Source organism: Aotus nancymaae, unplaced genomic scaffold, assembly GCF_030222135.1.
Source record: "Aotus nancymaae isolate 86718 unplaced genomic scaffold, 86718_ANA_hifiasm-v0.15.2.pri h1tg000057l, whole genome shotgun sequence".
NCBI classification, from domain to species: domain Eukaryota; kingdom Metazoa; phylum Chordata; class Mammalia; order Primates; family Aotidae; genus Aotus; species Aotus nancymaae.
The window spans coordinates 26,440,455-26,448,716 of NW_026988471.1; positions in this window are offsets into that span (position 1 = coordinate 26,440,455).

Below are 8,262 nucleotides of genomic sequence, written 5' to 3' on the forward strand. Positions count from 1 at the left end.
CGCTTCAGACCCCGCCCGGCCGGCACGGCGGGGCCAGGCGCTGAGGGCAGTCATTTCCTTAGCAACTCGCCCCGCCCGCGGGGACAACGGCCCGCCCAACGGCCGCTCCCGCGAGACTGGCGCGACCACGCCCACCAACTGCCGCGGTCCTCTTTGGCGGCCTCGCGTAGGTTGTCGGTCGCCACTCACTGCACTCTCTCCTTCTTTCCCTGTCCCCAACCTCTTGGCGTTTTGTCTGCACCTCTTTTGTGTCGGACTCCACGCTTCCGGCCCGTCCTCCAGTGTTTTCTTTCCCCTCTCCCCAACGTCGCGCCCTCAAGACTCCTCAAATCCCGCCCGATTTGGTTCAATTAAAGTTGACCAGTATTTGTTCTGAGCTTAGGAAGTACTTTGGCCAGGCCCTGCGAGGCCTATAAGAAAAGAATGTGAGTCTTTTCTGGCAAAGCAAAGACCTCGATCAGTAACATAATTCGAGTTAATACAATGTAGAAATGGTTGGTACAGCCTATTTTGGGTGAGAAAAGCTCCAAGGATGGAAGGAGGAGCAGTTCCTTGGAGGACTGAAAGGATGTAGACCCTCAGAGAGGATGCCTCTGGATTGCATTATGCCATGGGAAAAGGGAATAATGTTACAAGGTTTGGAGGAGTGAGGGAAGAATGTAAACTGCATTTGGGGAGAATTTTTGAGGAAGCTGGCTTTCCTCGGAGAATGATTCTAAGTGGTAATGTTAGCTAGCTAGCTTGATAAAAAGAAGCGCCAGGATGGGTGACTTGGACTTGATTGTCATCCTGGTGTAACCTTTGCATCGTTGGTCTAGTCTTTGTATACAGTATACATTGGAGGGAGAGAGTCAGGGGGACTGTTACTGGTTAGAGAGCTGTTAATCTAAGCAGCAGATGAGAAGAGCTGAGAGTAAGGTGGTACCAGACAGGGTGACAGTGGAATCCAGATGAAAGGACAAATTAACAATAACAGATAAAACAGATTTGGTAATAGATTGGATTCAAGGGATGGAGAGAAAAGGAGAAATTCTCCAAACTATGGCAAAAATTGATTCTTTTTGGCTGGGCACAGTGGCCATACCTGTAATCCCAGCACTTTGGGAGGCCGAGGCAGGTATATCACTTGAGGCCACAAGTTTGAGACCAATCTGGCCAACATGTGAAACCGAGTCTCCACTAAAAGTACAAAAATCAGCCAGGCGTAGTGGCGCACGCCTGTAATCCCAGCTACTTGGCAGGCTAAGGCAGGAGAATCACTTGCACCCCGGAGGCAGAGGTTGCAGTGAGCCCAGATCCGGCCACTGCACTCCAGCCTGGGTGACAGAGCAACTCCGTCTCAAAAAAAAAAAAAAATTTTGATTCTTTAAAAACGTAAAACTAATCATGGCTTCCTCATGCTCTTCAGATAGTCCAAATTCTTTTTTTTTTTTTGAGACAGAGTTTAGCTCTTGTTACCCAGGCTGGAGTGCAATGGCGCGATCTCGGCTCACCGCAACTTCCGCCTCCTGGGTTCAGGCAATTCTCCTGCCTCAGCCTCCGGAGTAGCTGGGATTACAGGCATGCGCCACCATGCCCAGCTAATTTTTTGTATTTTTAGTAGAGACGGGGTTTCACCATGTTGACCAGGATGGTCTCGATCTCTTGACCTCGTGATCCACCCGCCTCGGCCTCCCAAAGTGCTGGGATTACAGGCGTGAGCCACCGCGCCCGGCCCCAAATTCTTTAACATAATTTACAAGACCCTTCATGCTAATTATCCAGATTCCCATGTGTCTCTCCATTTCTCCTACAACTCTGCTTCAGCAATATTTTGGGTGTGTCTAAAGTCATGCTTTCTCTCTTTTTTTTTTTTTTTTTTTTTTTTTTTTTGAGACGGAGTTTCGCTCTTGTTACCCAGGCTGGAGTGCAATGGCGCGATCTCGGCTCACCGCAACCTCCGCCTCCTGGGTTCAGGCAATTCTCCTGCCTCAGCCTCCTGAGTAGCTGGGATTACAGGCACGCGCCACCATGCCCAGCTAATTTTTTTTTGTATTAGTAGAGACGGGGTTTCACCATGTTGACCAGGATGGTCTCGATCTCTTGACCTCGTGATCCACCCGCCTCGGCCTCCCAAAGTTCTGGGATTACAGGCGTGAGCCACCGCGCCCGGCCGTCATGCTTTCTCTTACACTTTTGCCCATGGAGTACAACTCTCCACCCACCCCTCTCGACCATCACTTTCTCCAGGAAGTCTTCTCTACTATCACTATACTAGTTTGGGTCCACATTTATTTGTCTTTCCTAATATAAGCCTTTATGAAGGCGGAAATTCCATTAACCTTACCATTGTGTTCTCATCCCTTGCACAGTTGTATGTGCTGCATAATATTTAAATATTTGTTGAATGAATAACACCAAGATTTTGACTCTATAACAAAACTTGGAGCCATTAACAGAAAAAGGTGCAGTTTGGGGGGGATGCTAGTTTTGGGGGAAAAACTGGTTCAGTTTAGGGTGACAACTTGATATAACAACATTGAAAATATTATATTGGAGTTAAGCCATGAGGGTGGAAGAGATGTTTATTGGCTTGCAGGTTTCCAGGAACCTAGATGAGATCTCAGCCTTGGTTGCAGTGAGCTGAGATCGAGCCACTGCACTCCAGACTTGGTGACAGAGCGAGACCCTGTCTCAAAAAATAAAAGAGCAAAGTAACAACAAAAATTACTCAGCCTCTTCTTTCTTCTCCTCCTGCTCCTCCTTCTCCTACTCCTTCTTTCTTATAAGAGATGAGGTCTTGGTATGTTGCTGAGGCTGGTCTTGAACTTCTGGGCTCAAGCAATCCTTTCATTTTAGCATCCCAAATAGCTGGGACCACGGGCATGTGCCACTGTACCTGACTTCTTTTTTCTTTCTTTCTTTTCTTTTTTATTTTTGACTTTTGTTTTTTCCTAAGAATGAACTTGACATTGTTTAAAGAGCATGAGTTTTGCCATGTATTACCTATAAGATCTTCTTTCACAAATTACTTATTCCCTCTCAGGCTGAGTTCATTTGCAAGACAGACATACAACATCTACTCTTCCAGATTGCTTTAAGGATAAGAGGAGTTGAATATAAAGTGCTGGCCGGGCACGGTGGCTCACACCTGTAATCCCAGCACTTCGGGAGGCTTGGGGGGGTGGCAGATCAGAAGGTCAGAAGTTCTATACCAGCCTGGCCAATACAGCAAAACCTGGTCTCTACTGAAAATACAAAAATTAGCCCAGCATGGTGGTGGACATCCGTAACCCCAGGCTGAGGCAAAAGAAACACTTGAACCTGGGAGAAGGAGTTTGCAGTGAGCTGAGATCGTGCCACCACACTCCAGCCTGGGATTCAGAACAAGACTCCATCTCAAAAAAAAAAAGGATGGGGCAGGGGTTGGTGCCTAACCCCTGTAATCTAAGCACTTTGGGAGGCCAAGGTGGGGGGTGGATCACTTGAGGCCAGAAGTTCGAGACCAGCCTGGCCAACAGGACAAGACCGGGTCTGTGCTGAAAATACAAAAATTAGCTGGACATTGTGGCATGCACTTGTAGTCACAGCTACTCAGGAGGCTGAGGCACAAGAATAACTTGAACCTGGGAGGCAGAGGTTGCAGTGAGCTGAGATTGGGCCACTGCACTTCAGCGTGAGCAACACAATGAGACTGTCTCAAAAACAAAAGTACAAAATAAATAATACATGAATTTGATTTGAACATAATTGAACACAGTTGTGGATATCAAAGAATATTAGGTGAATTAAGATTTAATTGGGCTGTGTTTGTCTTTTTATTTCTCAATGGTCCTATTTATGTATTTGTTTATCTTAGAAGTTGACTCAGTTCCTTATGATATGACTTACAGGTATACAGCCAAATAATGTTCCCATTTAATAACTTTTAAAATGAAGTACAGAGGCCTAAGGCATGAGACAATGCCCCAAGGCATCATTTCTAGACAGGGATAAGGTGTGAGCTAGGGTAATGGTTACTACCCTTCAGCCTCCTGAGTAGCTGGGATTATAGGCATGTGCCACCACACCCGGCTAATTTTTTGTATTTTTAGTAGAAATGGGGTTTCTCCATGTTAGTGAGGATGGTCTTGAACTCCCAACCTCAGGTGATCTGCCTGCCTAAGCCTCCCAAAGTGCTGGGATTACAGGCGTGAGCCACTGCACCCTGTGGGAATGTGTGTTTTAAAGCACCTCAGATAACTCACAATTATCAAGACATCTAGGCTTCTCTTAGTTTGAAGTCCTACAGAAATGTAAATGCCATTTTTATTTTGTCTTCAGTTTGAAAAGAGGCTCTTTTGGAAGAAAGGATCCACACCACATCCCTAGAGAAATGATTAGATTGTTTTTAGTTTAGTTTAGTTTTGTTTTTGAGATGGAGTTTTGCTCTTGTTGCCCAGGCTGGAGTGCAATGGCTCAATCTTGGCTCACCAAAACCTCTGCCTCCCAGGTTCAAGTGATCCTCCTGCCTCAGCCTCCTGATTAGCTGGGATTACAGGCACGTGCCACCATGCCCGACTAATTTTTGTATTTTTAGCAGAGACAGCATTGTGCAGCATGGCTTGCTAGTCTCACACTGAGAAAAAACCTTAGAGCAGAAACCCAACAGGTTTTCCAATTGCCCTGATCTATGGGAACTAAAACCTTGAAAGATTCTAGACAGTTTTATTGGGGTATGAGTGTGGCAACTCAAACCTATAATCCTAGCACTTTTAAGAGGCTGAGGTAGGAGGATTGCTTGAGTCCAGGAGTTTGAACCTGCAATGAGCTATGATCATACCACTGCACTCCAGCCTGAGCAACAGAGCAAGATTCTGTCTCTAAAGAAAAAAAAAGCTCACTCGGCTGGGTGCAGTGGCTCATGCCTGTAATCCCAGCACTCTGGGAGGCTAAGGCAGTGGGGGAGGATCCCAAGGTCAGGAGTTCGAAAGACAAGCCTGACCAACATGGAGCAACCCTGTCTCTACTAAGAATACAAAAATTAGCCAGGTATGGTGGTGCGCACCTGTAATCCCAGCTATTCAGGAGGCTGAGGCAGGAGAATCACTTGAACCTGGGAGGTGGAGGTTGCAATGAGCTGAGATCATGCCACTGCACACCAGCCTGGGTGACAGAGCAAGGCTCCGTCTCAAAAAAAAAAAAAAAGAAAAAAGCTCATTGTGAATTTAATGATTTTCAATAAATTTACAGAGTTCTACAACTGGTATGTCACAATGCAAGTTATAGTCCACTTGGGAGATTAGGTACCAGGTCATCTGGGAAGCTCAGAATTAGAACAAATAGAAATGAGTAGTCTTGGCCAGGTGAGGTCGCTCCCACATGTAATCCCAGCACTATGGGAGGCCGAGGCGGGTGGATCACCTGAGATCAGGAGTTCGAGACCAGCCTGGCCAACATGGTGAAACGCTGTATCTACTAAAAATGCAAAAATTTGGTGGGCGTGGTGGCAAGCGCCTGTAATCCCAGCGACTCGGGAGGCTGAAGCAGGAGAATCACTTGAACCTGAGAGGCAGAAATTTCAGTGAGCCGAGACCAAGCCATTGCACTCCAGCCTGGGCAACAAGAGAAAAGCTCTGTCTTATTTAAAATCAAAAAAAGAAAAAGAAAAAAGGCCAGGCGCAGTGGCTCACACCTGTAATCTCAGCACTTTGGGAGGCCGAGGCGGATGGATCACGAGGTCAGGAGTTCAAGACCAGCCTAGCCAAGATAATGAAACCCCATCTCTACAAAAAAAAAAAAAAAAAAAAAAAAAATCAGCAAAGGACCTGAATGGGCATTTCTCAAAAGAAGATATACAAATGGCTAACAGGTATATGAAAAAAGTGCTCTAATAATCAGGGAAATGCAAATTCCACAGATATTACCTCACACAAAAAAACCACAGATATTACCTCATACCTGTAAGAAAGTCTGTTATAAAAAACAAAAGATGGTCAGGCGCAGTGGCTCACACCTGGAATCCCAGCACTTCGGGAGGCTGAGGCAGGTGGATCACCTGAGGTTGGGAGTTTGAGACCAGCCTGACCAACATGGAGAAAACTCGTCTCAACTAAAAATGCAAAATTAACCAGGTGTGGTGGTGCATGCCTGTAATCCCAGCTACTTGGGCAGCTGAGGCAGGAGAATCACTTGAACCTGGGAAGTTGTGGTGAGCCGAGATCTCACCATTGCACTCCATCTTGGGCAAGAAGAGCAAAACTCTGTCACAAAAAAAAAAAAAAAAAAGAAAGAAAGAATAAAAGGTACTACCATTATGGACAACAGAATGGAGAATCCTCAATAAATAAATAAATGAATAAATAATTTAAAAGGCTAAGAACATCACATCTTAAATTTGAATAGATATTGCCAAGTTGCTTTTCAAAAAAATACCAATAATACCACCAAGAGTATGTTAGGGTTTCTAGTCCCCTGTATCCTTACCAACACTGAGTCATACCAATCTTTTTAACTTTGGTGATGCATTAATTTAAAAAAGATATCTGGCTGGTTGAGGTGGCTCATGCCTGTAATCCCAGCACTCTGGGAGGCCAAAGTGGGTGGATGATCTGAGGTCAAGAGTTTGAGACCAGCCTGACTAACATGGAGAATCCCCATCTCTACTAAAAATACAAAATTAGCTGGGCACGGTGGCACATGCCTGTAATCCCAGCTACTCGGGAGGCTGAGGCAGGAGAATCTTTTTTTTTTTTTTTTTTTTGAGACAGAGTTTTGCTCTTGTTGCCCAGACTAGAGTGCAATGCACCATCTCAGCTCAATGCAACCTCTGCCTCCCAAGTTCAAGCGATTCTCCTGCCTTAGCCTCCCGAGTAGCTGGGATTACAGGAGGCTGCCAGCATGCCCAGCTAATTTTTTGTACTTTTAGTAGAGATAGGGTTTCTCCATGTTGGTCTCGAACTCCTGACCTCAGGTGATTCACCCACCTTGGCCTCCCAAAGTGCTGAGGTTACAGGCGGGAGCCATTCAGGCTGACCAAGGTATCCTGTTTTAATTTGCATTAATTTAATTATAAGTGAAGCTAAACATCTTTTTATATATTTATTGCCCAGTTGTATTTCTTCTTCAATTTCTTGCCTATTCAGGTTTTTTGTGTATTTCTTTACTGACTTGATTTTTTTTTTTTTTTTTTTAGACGGAGTTTCGTTCTTGTTACCCAGGCTGGAGTGCAATGGCGTGATCTCCGCTCACCGCACCCTCCGCCTCCTGGGTTCAGGCAATTCTCCTGCCTCAGCCTCCCGAGTAGCTGGGATTACAGGCATGCGCCACCATGCCCAGCTAATTTTTTGTATTTTTTTTAGTAGAGACGGGGTTTCACCATGTTGACCAGGATGGTCTCGATTTCTTGACCTCGTGATCCACCCGCCTCGGCCTCCCAAAGTGCTGGGATTACAGGCGTGAGCCACCGCGCCCGGCCGGCTAAGTGCATTTTTTAAAATACAAGAGAAGGCCCATAAATTTAATCAGATTTTTTTTTTTTTTGAGACGGAGTTTCGCTCTTTGTTACCCAGGCTGGAGTGCAATGGCGCGATCTCGGCTCACCGCAACCTCTGCCTCCTGGGTTCAGGCAATTCTCCTGCCTCAGCCTCCTGAGTAGCTGGGATTACAGGCACGCACCACCATGCCCAGCTAATTTTTTGTATTTTTAGTAGAGACGGGGTTTCACCATGTTGACCAGGATGGTCTCGATCTCTTGACCTCGTGATCCACTCGCCTCGGCCTCCCAAAGTGCTGGGATTACAGGCGTGAGCCACCGCGCCCAGCCCGATAATCAGATTTTTAAAAGGGGGTTTGAGCCCTCTCTTCCAAAGATAAAAGAATCAAGTTAGGAAGGGTGATTATTATTATTTTTTGAGACGGATTCTCACTCTGTTGCTCAGGCTGGAGCGTATTGGTGCAATTTTGGCTTACTGCAACTTCTGCCTCCTGGGCGCAAGTGATCTTCCCACCTCAGCCTCCAAAGTAGCTTGAGACAACAGACGTGTGCTACCTAATTTTTGTATTTGTAGTAGAGATGGGGGTTTCACCATATTGGCCAGGCTGGTCTCGAACTCCTGACCTCGTGATCCGCCTGCCCGGGCCTCCCAAAGTGCTGGGATTACCGTGGGAAAGATCAGTTTTAAAAATGAATATTTTGAAGTGATGAGAAAACGAGAGGGTTTCTGCCATATGTCCTTTCTCCCAGTAAAATAGGATTAGAGATTACGGACAGTAAGATTTGGTAATTGTGACATTCCCAAATTC